Below are 14,699 nucleotides of genomic sequence, written 5' to 3'. Positions count from 1 at the left end.
ATTGCATCCAGTTTTGGGCCCCCCACTACAGAAAGGATGTGGACAAATTGGAGAGAGTCCAGTGAAGGGCAACGAAAATGATTAGGGAGCTGGGGCACAAGACTTACAAGGAGAGGCTGAGGGAACTGGGGTTATTTAGTCTTCAGAAGAGAAGAGCGAGGGGGGATTTGATAGCAGCCTTCAACTATCTGAAAGGGGGCTCCAAAGAGGATGGAGCTCGGCTGTTCTCCATGGTGGCAGATGACTGAACAAGGAGCAATGGTCTCAAGTTGCAGTGGAGGAGGTCTAGGTTAGATATCAGGAAATACTATTTCACTGGGAGGGTGGTGAAGCACTGGAATGGGTTACCTAGGGAGGTGGTGGAATCTCCTTCCTTAGAGGTTTTTAAGGCCCGGCTCGACAAAGCCCTGGCTGGGATGATTTAGTTGGTGTTGGTCCTGCTTTTAGCAGGGGGTTGGACTAGATGACCTCCTGAGGTCTCTTCCGATCCTAATCTTCTATGATTCTATGAAACTGTAAACCCTATATATAATAGCAGCCACTTCAAGTCAGGGGGTGCTGCAGCACCCCGCACATCCGTAGTTCCAGCACCTATATCCTCCTGTGCAAACCCATACATTCTAGCTTTAACAACATTACATGCCAATTCTGAGACAGACATTGCAGGTAAGAAAACCTTCTTGATCTCTCACAACACGTGATCTATACAGCCAATAGGAGTCTGCTATAGGCTTTAAAAACATTAATTAGGGGCTAGATTGTCCTAGAAAGGTGTATATATAAAGAGGGTGTGTGCACCAGGGGAAGTGCCATCTCTTCCTGAGCTCTTCAGAATATTTTAGGATTAGCAGACAAAGCCCTGGTCTACACTATGAGTTTAGATCGAATTTAGCAGTGTTAGGTCTATTTAACCCTGCACCCATACACTCGACCAAGCCTGTTTTGTCGACTTAAAGGGCTCTTAAAATCGATTTCTGTACTCCTCCCTGGTGAGGGAAGTGGCGCTAAAATCAATCTCCCTGGGTTGAATTTGGGGTAGTGTAGACACAGTTCGATGGTATTGGCCTCCGGGACCTATCCCAGAGTGCTCCATTGTGACCACTCTGGACAGCACTCTCAACTCCAAAGCACTAGCTAGGTACACAGGAAAAGCCCAGGGAACTTTTGAATTTCATTTCCTGTTTGGACAGTGTGGTGAGCTCGTCAGCACAGGTGACCATGGAGTCCCAGAATCGCAAACGAGCTCCAACATGGACCGAACGGGAGACACTGGATCTGATCGCTGTATGGGGAGAAGAATCCATGCAGGCAGAACTCCGTTCCAAAAGACGAAATGCCAATATATTTGCCAAAATCTCCAAGGGCATGATGGACAGAGGCTACAACAGGGACACACAGCAGTGCTGCATGAAAGTTAAGGAGCTGAGGGAAGCCTACCAAAAGACAAAGGAGGCAAACGGTCGCTTCAGGTCAGAGCCCCATACATGCCACTTCTATGATGAGCCGCATGCAATTCTAGGGAGCGCCCCTACCACTACCCCACCACTGTCCATGGACACCTGCAAGGGGGGAGTCTCACGCAACAGGGATGAGGATTTTGTGGATGAGGAAGAGGAGGAGGAGGAGGAGGATAGCACACAGCAGGCAGCAGAGAAACCGTTCTCCCAACAGCCAGGAACTGTTTATCACCCTGGAGCCAATACCCTCCCAACCCTCCCAAGGCAGGTTCCCAGACCATGAAGCCAGAGAAGGCACCTCTGGTGAGTGTACCTTTGTAAATATAATACAGGGTTTAAAAGCAAGTGTGTTTAATGATTAATTTGCCCTGAAGACTTGGAATGCATTCGTGGCCAGTATAGCTACGAGAAAAGTCTGTTAACGTGTCTGGGGATGGAGCGGAAATCCTCCAGGGACATCTCCATGAAGCTCTCCTGGAGGTACTCTAAAAGCCTTTGCAGAAGGTTTCTGGAGAGGTCAGCCTTATTCTGTCCGCCATGGTAGGACACTTTTACCACACCAAGCCAGTAGCAAGTAGTCTGGAATCACTGCAGTACAAAACATTGCAGCGAATGGGCCCGGGCTTTGGTGGCATTCAAGCAACATCTGTTCTTTATCTCTTTGTGTTAGTCTCAAGAGAGTGATATCATTCATGGTCACCTGGTTCAAATAATGGAAATTTGTTTAAGGGGACATTCAGAGGTGCCCGTTCTTGCTGGGCTGTTTGCCTTTGGCTGAAAAGAAATCATCCCCGCTGTTAGCCACGTGGTGGGGGGAGGCTCGTTCATGCTGAGCTGTTTGCATTTGGCGGACAGGGATCTTCCCTGATACTAGCCACACGGTGGGGGGTGGGGGGACGGTGAAGCGATCATCCAAGAGAATGGGGGGGGGCAGTTTTGGGTTGTGCTGCACATTCATCCTAAAACCGCAACCCCTCCTTTTAAATGGCTAACCCAACGGGCTTTGCTTGGTATGGGAAAGGAGGGCACTGCTGTTTGAAACCATTCCCACATGTTATGAAGGTTGAAGAAGCCAAAACCCTTTGCCTTACCATGGCTGCCTGCAAGCCGAATTCTGTTGCCCAGCCGAGCATGTGTTATGTCTCACACCAAACAGGCAGGCCCTCAACGTAAGAGGCAAAATGCGACCTTGTACCACAAGCACATGTGCTATGTAATGTGAATCGCTTGATTCAGTGTGAAATAGTCTTCCCTTTGTTCTCTAAAATGTACCTATTTAAATACTGCTCTCCCTCTTTTTCCTCCCGCAGCTGCAAATGTTTCTATGCTCCCCCTATCGTCTCCATCCCAGAGGCTAGCGCAGATTAGAAGGCGAAAAAAACACACTCGCGATGAAATGTTCTCAGAGCTCATGCAGTCCTCCCGCACTGAAAGAGCTCAGCAGAATGCGTGGAGGAAAACAATGGCAGAGACCAGGAAATTGTCAAATGAATGCGATGAGAGGAGCGAGGAGTGCGATGAAGGGAGGCAGGATGCAATGCTGAGTCTAATGGGGGAGCAAACTGACATGCTCAGGCATCTGGTGGGGCTGCAGGAAAGGCAGCAGGAGCACAGACCGCTGCTACTGCCCCTGTATAACCGCCTGCCCTCCTCCCCAAGTTCCATATCCTCCTCACCCAGACACCCAAGAACGCGGGGGGTGGGGGGGAGGAGGCTACGGGCACCCAGCCACTCCACCCCAGAGGATTGCCCACGCAACAGAAGGCTGGCATTCAATAAATTTTGAACTTTGGTGTGGCCTTGTCCTCCCCTCCTCCACCACCCCACCCGGTGCTTCCCTCCTCACCCACCCCTCCCGGCAGTTATCCCCCTATTTGTGTGATGAATTAATAAATAATGCGTGATTTTGAAACAATAATGACTTTATTGCCTCTGAAAGCAGTGATCGAAGAGCGGAGGTCAGTTGGCTTACAGGAAAGTAGAGTCAGCCAAGGGGGCAGGTTTTCATCAAGGAGAAACAAACAGAACAGTCATACCGTAGCCTGGCCAGTCATGAAACTGGTTTTCAAAGCTTCTCTGATGTGCAGGGTGCCCAGCTGTGCTCTTCTAATCAACCTGGTATCTGGCTGTGTGTAATCGGCCGCCAGGCGATTTGCCTCAACCTCCCACCCCGCCATAAACGTCTCCCCCTTACTCTCACAGATATTGTGGAGCACACAGCAAGCAGCAATAACAATGGGAATATTGGTTTCATTGAGGTCTAACCAAGTCAGTCAACCCATCTGTACTTGTTTCCCAGGCCCAGAATCGGCGTTCCACGGCATGAACTTGCCCCATTACTACCATGTTGTCCACATTGCTGAGGCCCGTACTTTGAGAGAAGTCTGTGTCCATGTCCTCATCACTCTCCTCACCGCGCTGCCATCACCTCTTTGCCTGCTTTTGCAGGTGCTGATTCTGCATATACTGCTGAATAATGCGCGTGTTGTTTACAACGCTCATAACTGTCGCGGTGATCTGAGCAGGCTCCATGCTTGCCATGGTATGGCGTCTGCAGGAGACCAGAGTGGCAGCGGAAGTCGTGGATGACGACGGATGCCACAAGAATAGATATTTATACAGAACGATGGGAGGACCTGTGAAGTGGATTCATGGCACCAGCAGAGCAGAGTTGCAGCGGAAGCGGTGGAGGACGACGGTTAGCACCGCGCACATTTCCCGAGGAAGAACACAAGTACCCGGGAGCACATGACAGACAACATGGAGAAATTCGCTATTGAGACAAGAGCAGCAGAGCAGAGTTGCAGCGGAAGCGGTGGATGACGATGTAGGTTAGCAATCCTACTGCACTGTCTGCTGACAGCAGTTTGGCGTCTGCACGGAAAAAAGGCACAAAATGATTGTCTGCTGTTGCTTTCACGGAGGGAGGGGCGACTGACGACATGTACCCAAAACCACCTGCGACAATGCTTTTGCCCCAGCAGGCATTGGGAGCTCAACCCAGAATTCCAACGGGCAGCGGAGACTGCGGGAACTGTGGGACAGCTACCCACAGTGCAGTGCTCTGAAAGTCGACGCTAGCCTCGGTACTGTGGATGCACTCCGCTGACTTAATGCGCTTAGTGTGAACATACGCAATCGACTGTATAAAATCAATTTCTAAAAATTGACTTCTATAAGATCAACCTAATGTCGTAGTGTAGACATACCCTTAGACTCCATTAGGAAACTGATAGGCAGAATCCCCCGGGAGGCTAATATGGGGGGGGGGGGAAAGGAGTCCAGGAGAGCTAGCTATATTTTAAAGAAGCCTTATTGAGGACGCAGGAACAATCCATCCTGATGTGCAGAAAGAATAGCAAATATGGCAGGTGACCAGCTTGGCTTAACAGTGAAATCTTCGGTGAGCTTAAACTCAAAAAGGAAGCTTACAAGAAGTAGAAATTTGGACAGATGACTAGGGAGGAGTATAAAAATATTCCTAGAGCATGCAGGGGTGTAATCAGGAAGGCCAAGGCACAACTGGAGTTGCAGCTAGCCAGGGATGTGAAGGGTAACAAGAAGGGTTTCTTCAGGTATGTTAGCAACAAGAAGAAGGTCAGGGAAAGTGTGGGCCCCTTACTGAATGGGGGAGGCAACCTAGTGACAGAGGATGAGGAAAAAGCAGAAGTACTCAGTGCTTTTTTTGCCTCAGTCTTCACAGCCAAGGTCAGCTCCCAGACTGCTGCACTGGGCAGCACAGCCTGGGGAGGAGGTGAGCAGCCCTCAGTGATGAAAGAGCAGGTTAAGGACGATTTAGAAAAGCTGGACATGCACAAGTCCATGGGTACAGATCTAATGCATCCGAGGGTGCTGTGGGAGTTGGCTGATGTGATTGCAGAGCCATTGGCCATTATCTTTGAAAATTCGTGGCGATTGGAGGAGGTCCCAGATGATTGGAAAAAGGCAAATATAGTGCCCATATTTAAAAAAGGGAAGAAAAAGAAGCCGGGGAACTACAGACTGGTCAACCTTACTTCAGTCCCTGGAAAAATCATGGAGCAGGTCAAGGAATCCATTTTGAAGCACTTGGAGGAGAGGAAGGTGATCAGGAACAGTCAACATGGATTCACCAAGGTCAAGTTATGCCTGGCCAACCTGATTGCCTTCTATGATGAGATAACTGGCTCTGTGGATATGGGGAAAGCGGTGGACGTGATATATCTTGACTTTAGCAAAGCTTTTGATACAGTCTCCCACAGTATTCTTGCCAGCAAGTTAAAGAAGTATGGATTGGATGAATGGACTATAAAGTGGACAGAAAGCTGGCTAGATCATCAGGCTCAACGGGCAGTGATCAATGGCTCGATATCTAGTTGGCAGCCGGTATCAAGCAGAGTGCCCCAGGGGTCGGTCCTGGGACCAGTTTTGTTTAACATCTTTATTAATGATCTGGATGATGGGATTAATTGCACCTCAGCAAGTTCACAGAGGACACTAAGCTGGGGAGACAGGTAGATAAACTGGAGGGTAGGCATAGGGTCTGGAGTGACCTAGACAAATTGGAGGATTGGGCCAAAAGAAATCTGATGAGGTTCTACACGGACAAGTGCAGAGTCCTGCACTTAGGATGGAAGAATCCCATGCACCGCTACAGACTAGGGACCGAGCGACTAGGCAGCAGTTCTGCAGAAAAGGACCTAGAGGTTACAGTGGACGAGAAGCTGGATGTGAATCAGCAGTGTTCCCTTGTTGCCAAGAAGGCCAACAGCATTTTGGGCTGTATAAGGAGGGGCATTGCCAGCAGATCAAGGGATGTGATCATTCCCCTCTATTCGACATTGGTGAGGCCTTATCTGGAGTAGTGTGTCCAGTTTTGGGCCCCACACTACAAGAAGGATGTGGAAAAATTGGAGAGAGTCCAGCGGAATGCAACAAAAATGATCAGGGGGCTGGAGCACAAGACTTATGAGGAGAGGCTGAGGGAACTGGGATTGTTTAGTCTGCAGAAGAGACGAATGAGGGGGGATTTGATAGCAACATTCAACTACCGAAAGGGGGTTCCAAAGAGGATGGAGCTTGGCTATTCTCAGTGATAGCAGATGACAGAACAAGGAGTAATGGTCTCAAGTTGCAGTGGGGGAGGTTTAGGTTGGATATTAGGAAAAACTTTTTCACTAGGGGGGTGGTGAAACACTGGAATGGGTTACCTAGGGAGGTGGTGGAATCTCCTTCCTTAGATATTTTTAAGGTCAGGCTTGAGAAAGCCCTGGCTGGGATGATTTAGTTGTGGATTGGTCCTGCTTTGAGCAGGGGGTTGGACTAGATGACCTCCTGAGGTCCCTTCCAACCCTGATATTCTATGAGTCTATGATTATCCAGCTGCTCCAGTCGTCCCACCATGTCTCCGAACCCCTTTGGGACAATGCACATCCCTGGGGCACATGAAGGAAGCAGCTCACTCCTATGCTCCCCTTAGTGCAGGGCCTGCTATTGTCTCTGCCCCTTGCGAAGCGGCCTGTCATGTATCAGTCCTTGGCAGAGCGCCCCCGAACAGGGACATGGGGAATGGATGATTTTAGATTAAGCATTTATCCGAAGGCATTACTGCAGCGTGATGCTGCTGTTTTTGAATGGCATCAGATTGTGACATGAAAGACAGAGGGTAAGAAAATGCAGCGGTCACTTGCCTGGCCCCCAGCGACGGGTTCTTCCTCCACAGCGCGAGCCGCCCGCAGAAGCAGTGGCATCTCCATCAGCTTCTGCCACAGCTGGACTTGCTGCTGCTGCTGTGGCTCCTGGTGGCTGGCACTCAGCCCGCGGCTCAAGGCGGGCTCTGTGCTGCCCCACGGGGCTGCATCTTGCCGAGCCCACGGCCATCCCGCAGCCTGCTGGCCACTCCTGGCTACCAGGGCGCCATCTCAGATTTGGGTGGGGAGGCAACTTTCTCCGTGATTCCAGGGGCTACTGAGGCACCTGAAAGCTCCAGTTGTTTTTGCAGATAATAATTTAGGAATTAGCTGCTGATTTCACTGAACACACACAAACTCACAAGAATATTTCCATCAATCATAATTGGAATATACAGATAGGGAAACAAGAAAAACGCTGCTTGAGGACTTGTTAGCGTCAAAATCCAGTGATTTAGACTCTGAATTGGGCCGGTTAAAACCGGACGAGTGAGTGAATAGTTCAATCAACAAACCATTTCTGGTTTTAGGATATTTATTTTATATATCTTGACATGTGACATGGACACCTCGTGGTGTTCGTAATCTTGTAGCCGCGTTGGTGCCAGGGTATGAGAGCCACAAGGGGGCTGAAGTAATATCTTCTATTGGACCAACTTCTGTTACTGAAAGAGACGAGCTTGTAAGCTCCACCGAGTTCTTCTCTGTGGGCCTATAAGCTCTGTGGAGCTCAAAAGCTTGTCTCTTTCCCCAACCAAAGTTGGCCCAAACAAAGATATTACCTCACCCGCCTTGTCTCTCTCAGTTTGTGCTTTAACAGCTTTAAAGCTTGAACTCTTTGAATCTCAACTTCTACTGTCATTAAATAATTATCGGACCTCCCCTCATATTTTTCCACAACTTTAAGTTGATAAAAGTACAAAAAAGCTTAAAATAAACAATTGATATTGCCCCCCAAAGCCATAAACAATAAACACTGTGTCCACCAAGCCTGTTTATAAGTCACCAGAGCAGCCGGATTGAAGCGCGGGGAGGGGGTGGAAGGAGGGCACAGTCTATCCCCACTAGAGTTTAAGGGCCTGAAACTTGAAGTCACAATCACACAGTGTCCTCACACTAACAGCAGGAACCCCATCAACTTCCAGAGGATGAACGAGGCTTGCAGGATATGGAATTAAGTCAGAGATGGGAGTAAAGAAAAGAGTTGCCTTATTCTTGATGCCATATAGAAATGAGCACAGCACTTTGCCCAGCAGCTTAGACAAGGCCCTGCCCCAAGGAATGTCAGTATTCTGTTATGTAGAAACAGAAACAGTTACAAACCAGAAGCTGGAGGGTGGGGATAGATGGTCAGGGATTAACTGCTGGGAACACCACCTGGGACAGGGGACAGGGCCGTGAGTCAGCATGCTGCTCCCTGTGGCCCCCATTCCCGCTCCAGTTCAGATGGGGGCGGGGAAGGAAGGCACATGGGGGGAGTTGATCCAACACCTAGTTATCTCCATCCTGTGCACCTGCCTGCCTAACTTTGGGGAGGCAGCCCCTGAGGCCAAGTGAGGGAGGCTGCTGAGCCAGGGGAGCAAGGGCATAGTGTGTGTGTGTGTGGGGGGGGGGGGCACAATTTAAAGGTTCTTCCCAAAAGCTCAAGTCATGCCCCGGCAGCCCTCAGTCTCTCCTCCGGGAAAGCAGCAGCCCCTCCCTGTAGCTCCCAGCTGTTTGTCTGCCTCTCTATCCAGGCTGCAGCTCGCACTTGGCCGGCTCCAGCAGCTGCTGCACAGGGAGGGGGCTGTCCAGAAAATCCTGGCAGAAATCTGGGGGGTACCTGACCCAACTTGACCCCCCACATGTCAACCCTGCAGGAGAGGGATTGGAGCAGGCTGTGCACATGTGCAGAGCACAGCATGTGTAATAAATGAAGGGTGGGGGTGTTGGATCATATTAAAGAAGTTCTGTATTAAAATCACAAATGAGTTTGATTCCCCATAGTTTAAATTCCAGGGTATTACTAATGAAGAGGTCTCTTGATTTTTGGTGCTGTTTCTCTCCCTCGATATGTGAAACTTGCAAGCTGCTAATTGCGTTACTACATTCTAAGACAGAGTCTGTTCTCAAAGCAATTCGCAGAGAGAGAGACTCAAAGCAATACTCTATAACAACAGAAACAGCACCCAGAGACTCCCCGCCCTTTTGTTGTATTAACAATTGTGATTAAAATAGAGATAGAGGATGTATGCGGATGGATGCTTGGTGTGGATAATAACTGAATGATCAGGGAGGTGCCAGCCTAAGAATCCAGTGTCCATCGGCTGAAGAAGGCGTCAAGTGGAAATAACCAGAGGACCCCCAGAGGGCAGACTGGAATCCACCCAACAGCCTCAAGAATGGGAGAACCAAAGAATAAGATAACATCTAGCAGCAGGGAGCCATCAGGAATGTACCATCTGCTGACTGATTCAGCAACAGCATGATGAAGCAATTCCCATAGACTGGCATAGAAAGAAATTCCTATAAAAATGGACTCTAGAAAGTGAGAACTTGGGGCTCTGATTCTGCAAACCAACTTCCAGGAGCATCAGATGAGCATCTGACAAGGCCCTGCTCCCTCCTCATGTCCAGGCCACCTGGCCAGTGGCTTGGCATGAGCAACTCTAAGGCTGGTAACTATGATAACAACCTTGCAGAACCTGTGTGTGTGTGAATAACTATGAAATTGAATGGAATGTTATAGCTATAACTAACTGCTTACTACGATTCGTTCTGTATTCACAATAAATGTGGTATTTTGCCCTTTTCCCTTTAATAAGATCCTGCTGGTTTTTATTTTATTGGTATAACAGGGGTAGCCCCTGTTTATGAACACCCAGCCAGCCAGTTAGCTGTAAAATCCTCCTTGGTGTCTGTTCTCTGCTTGTTTTACCTGTAAAGGGTTAACAAGCCCACAGGTTAAAGAAAAGGAGTGGGCACCTGACCAAAAGAGCCAATGGGAAGGCTAGAATTTTTAAATTTGGGATGCATCCGATGAAGTGAGCTGTAGCTCACGAAAGCTTATGCTCAAATAAATTGCAAAAAGAAAAGGAGTACTTGTGGCACCTTAGAGACTAACCAATTTATTTGAGCATAAGCTTTCGTGAGCTACAGCTCACTTCATCGGATGCATGCTGTGGAAACTGCAGCAGACTTTATTTATACACAGAGAATATGAAAAAATACCTCCTCCCAGCCCACTGTCCTGCTGGTAATAGCTTATCTAAAGTGATCATCATGTGGGCCATTTCCAGCACAAATCCAGGTTTTCTCACCCTCCACCCCCCCACACAAATTCACTCTCCTGCTGGTGATAGCCCATCCAAAGTGACAACTCTGTACACAATGTGCATGATAATAAAGTTGGGCCATTTCCTGCACAAATCCAGGTTCTCTCACCCCCACATCCCCCTCCCAAAAACCACACACACAAACTCACTATCCTGCTGGCAATAGCTCATCCAAAGTGACCAGTCTCCCTACAATGTGCATAATTAAGGTGGGCCATTTCCAGCACAAATCCAGGTTTTCTCACATCCCCCCCCCCCCCCCCCCATACACACACAAACTCACTCTCCTGCTGGTAATAGCTCATCCAAACTGACCACTCTCCAAGTTTAAATCCAAGTTAAACCAGAACATCTGGGGTGGGGGGGGGGGTAGGAAAAAACAAGAGGAAATAGGCTACCTTGCATAATGACTTAGCCACTCCCAGTCTATTTAAGCCTAAATTAATAGTATCCAATTTGCAAATGAATTCCAATTCAGCAGTTTCTCGCTGGAGTCTGGATTTGAAGTTTTTTTGTTTTAAGATAGCGACCTTCATGTCTGTGATTGCGTGACCAGAGAGATTGAAGTGTTCTCCGACTGGTTTATGAATGCTATAATTCTTGACATCTGATTTGTGTCCATTTATTCTTTTACGTAGAGACTGTCCAGTTTGACCAATGTATATGGCAGAGGGGCATTGCTGGCACATGATGGCATATATCACATTGGTGGATGTGCAGGTATACGAGCCTCTGATAGTGTGGCTGATGTTATTAGGCCCTGTGATGGTGTCCCCTGAATAGATATGTGGGCACAATTGGCAACGGGCTTTGTTGCAAGGATAAGTTCCTGGGTTAGTGGTTCTGTTGTGTGGTATGTGGTTGTTGGTGAGTATTTGCTTCAGGTTGCGGGGCTGTCTGTAGGCAAGGCCTGGCCTGTCTCCCAAGATTTGTGAGAGTGTTGGGTCATCCTTTAGGATAGGTTGTAGATCCTTAATAATGTGTTGGAGGGGTTTTAGTTGGGGGCTGAAGGTGACGGCTAGTGGCGTTCTGTTATTTTCTTTGTTAGGCCTGTCCTGTAGTAGGTAACTTCTGGGAACTCTTCTGGCTCTATCAATCTGTTTCTTTACTTCAGCAGGTGGGTATTGTAGTTGTAAGAAAGCTTGACAGAGATCTTATAGGTGTTTGTCTCTGTCTGAGGGGTTGGAGCAAATGCGGTTGTATCGCAGAGCTTGGCTGTAGACGATGGATCGTGTGGTGTGGTCAGGGTGAAAGCTGGAGGCATGCAGGTAGGAATAGCGGTCAGTAGGTTTCCGGTATAGGGTGGTGTCTATGTGACCATTGTTTATTAGCACTGTAGTGTCCAGGAAGTGGATCTCTTGTGTGGACTGGACCAGGCTGAGGTTGGTGGTGGGATGGAAATTGTTGAAATCATGGTGGAATTCCTCAAGGGCTTCTTTTCCATGGGTCCAGATGATGAAGATGTCATCAATATAGCGCAAGTAGAGTAGGGGCTTTAGGGGACGAGAGCTGAGGAAGCGTTGTTCTAAATCAGCCATAAAAATGTTGGCATACTGTGGGGCCATGCGGGTACCCATATCAGTGAGAAGGGCTTTAAACTAGGTTCACTGGGGGAAGGAGACCAAAGCCCTGAGGTAAGTGGGGACGTGGGATACCGGGAGGAAGCACGAGCAGGAGAGAACAAGAGGGGAGGGCTCCTGCCTCATACTGCGAAAGAGGGACGATCAGTGAGTTATCTCAAGTGCCTATACACAAATGCAAGAAGCCTGGGAAACAAGCAGGGAGAACTGGAAGTCCTGGCACAGTCAAGGAATTATGACGTGATTGGAATAACAGAGACTTGGTGGGATAACTCACATGACTGGAGTACTGTCATGGCTGGTTATAAACTGTTCAGGAAGGACAGGCAGGGCAGAAAAGGTGGGGAGTTGCACTGTATGTAAGGGAGCAGTATGACTGCTCAGAGCTCAGAAACTGCAGAAAAACCTGAGTGTCTCTGGATTAAGTTTAGAAGCGTGAGCAACAAGGGCGATGTCGTGGTGGGAGTCTGCTGTAGACCACTGGACCAGGGGGATGAGGTTGCCTTCTATGATGAGATAACTGGCCCTGTGGATGAGGGGAAAGCGGTAGATGTGTTGTTCCTTGACTTTAGCAAAGCTTTTGACACGGTCTCCCACAGTATACTTGCCAAGAAGTTAAAGAAGTATGGGCTGGATGAATGGACTATAAGGTGGTTAGAAAGTTGGCTAGACTGTCGGGCTCAACGGGTAGTGATCAATGGCTCCATGTCTAGTTGGCAGCCGGCATCAAGCGGAGTGCCCCAGGGGTCGGTCCTGGGACCAGTTTTGTTTAACATCTTTATTAATGATCTGGATGATGGGATTAATTGCACCCTCAGCAAGTTCACAGAGGACACTAAACTGAGGGGACAGGTAGATAAACTGGAGGGTAGGCATAGGGTCTGGAGTGACCTAGACAAATTGGAGGATTGGGCCAAAAGAAATCTGATGAGGTTCAACACGGACAAGTGCAGAGTCCTGCACTTAGGATGAAAGAATCCCATGCACCACTACAGACTAGGGACCGAGCGACTAGGCAGCAGTTCTGCAGAAAAGGACCTAGAGGTTACAGTGGATGAGAAGCTGGATATGAATCAACAGTGTTCCCTTGTTGCCAAGAAGGCCAACAGCATTTTGGGCTGTATAAGGAGGGGCATTGCCAGCAGATCAAGGGATGTGATCATTCCCCTCTATTCGACACTGGTGAGGCCTCATCTGGAGTAGTGTGTCCAGTTTTGGGCCCCACACTACAAGAAGGATGTGGAAAAATTGGAGAGAGTCCAGTGGAGGGCAACAAAAATGATTAGGGGACTGGAACACATGAGTTATGAGGAGAGACTGAGGGGACTGGGATTATTTAGTCTGCAGAAGAGAAGAGTGAGGGGGGATTTGATAGCTGATTTCAACTAGCCGAAAGGGGGTTCCAGAGAGGATGGTTCTAGACTATTCTCAGTGGTGGAAGAGGACAGGACAAGGAGTAATGGTCTCAAGTTGCAGTGGGGGAAGTTTAGGTTGGATATTAGGAAAAACTTTTTCACTAGGAGGGTGGTGAAACACTGGAATGGGTTACCTAGGGAGGTGGTGGAATCTCCTTCGTTAGATATTTTTAAGGTCAGGCTTGAGAAAGCCCTGGCTGGGATGATTTAGTTGTGGATTGGTCCTGCTTTGAGCAGGGGGTTGGACTGGATGACCTCCTGAGGTCCCTTCCAACCCTGACATTCTACGAGTCTATGATACAGTGCAAAGGCTGTTCTGGCACCAAGGTTCCCTGCTACCCAGTGAAATGACTAAGGACCTGGGTCAGACAATGGAACCTCAGAATATGGCATGGTAGAAAGGGCAGCAAGCATCCACCAGTAGCAGCAAGGAAAAGCAGCCAGTTTCAGAGGTGTGACTGCAGAGATGTTGTTTAATATTCTCTCCCTCCTAGGGTGGGAGGTGACGCTGGGTCTCTGCTAACCAAGGACAGCCAGCTGTGAGTGGGCTGCAGCAGAGGGAGAGGGGAGTGATGTGCTAAAGGGACATTCATTCATCTGACTTTTCGCCTGAAGGTGGGAAGCTGAGGCAAAGGATACTGCCCAATGTGGGGTTGGGTTTCCTTAGGGTCATATATTTTTGAATGTGATTGTGAAGTTTTCCCAAACTAATGCTGGCTCCCTTTTCCTTTTAATTTCTGTTGTTATACCCAGACTCACTGCCTGCGAGTGGGGAAGTATTGCCTCTTAGAGGCGCCCAGCAGCGGTGTTTAGATTACTGGGAGCCAATTCTGTTTTGTAATCTTAAGAGGAACCTCTAGATCAGCGAGACTCAGACTGAGGGTCAAGAGCAGCAAGTGGCTCTTTAATGTGTCTCCTGTGGCTCTTTGCAGCACGTGATATTAAAGCACGGTGAGTGCCCCGACCACTGTCTATTGGCTGTAATTGCGGGGGTAGGTCCTGAGAAGGGGCAGATCCAGGAGAGGGTTCACAGCTACGACTCCTGAGTGGAGGGACGTGCCTCTTTCCAATCTGTCAAGGCACTTAAGGGTCAGCTCAAGGGGAGGAGCTGGGCCTGAGTCCCACCGCCTTCTCTGCATGTCGCCCCTGGCTGGCTCAGGCAGCTCCCCATTCAGCATGCTGGCTTCGATGGTCCCTTGCTTAAGTGCCTGACTCTGCCCATGTGTTATATGGGGGCCTGGGCACCTAACTCAGGGCTGTGAAT

This window comes from Lepidochelys kempii, chromosome 21 (assembly GCF_965140285.1).
Source record: "Lepidochelys kempii isolate rLepKem1 chromosome 21, rLepKem1.hap1, whole genome shotgun sequence".
Lineage (NCBI taxonomy): Eukaryota > Metazoa > Chordata > Testudines > Cheloniidae > Lepidochelys > Lepidochelys kempii.
This window is presented reverse-complemented; position numbering follows the sequence as displayed.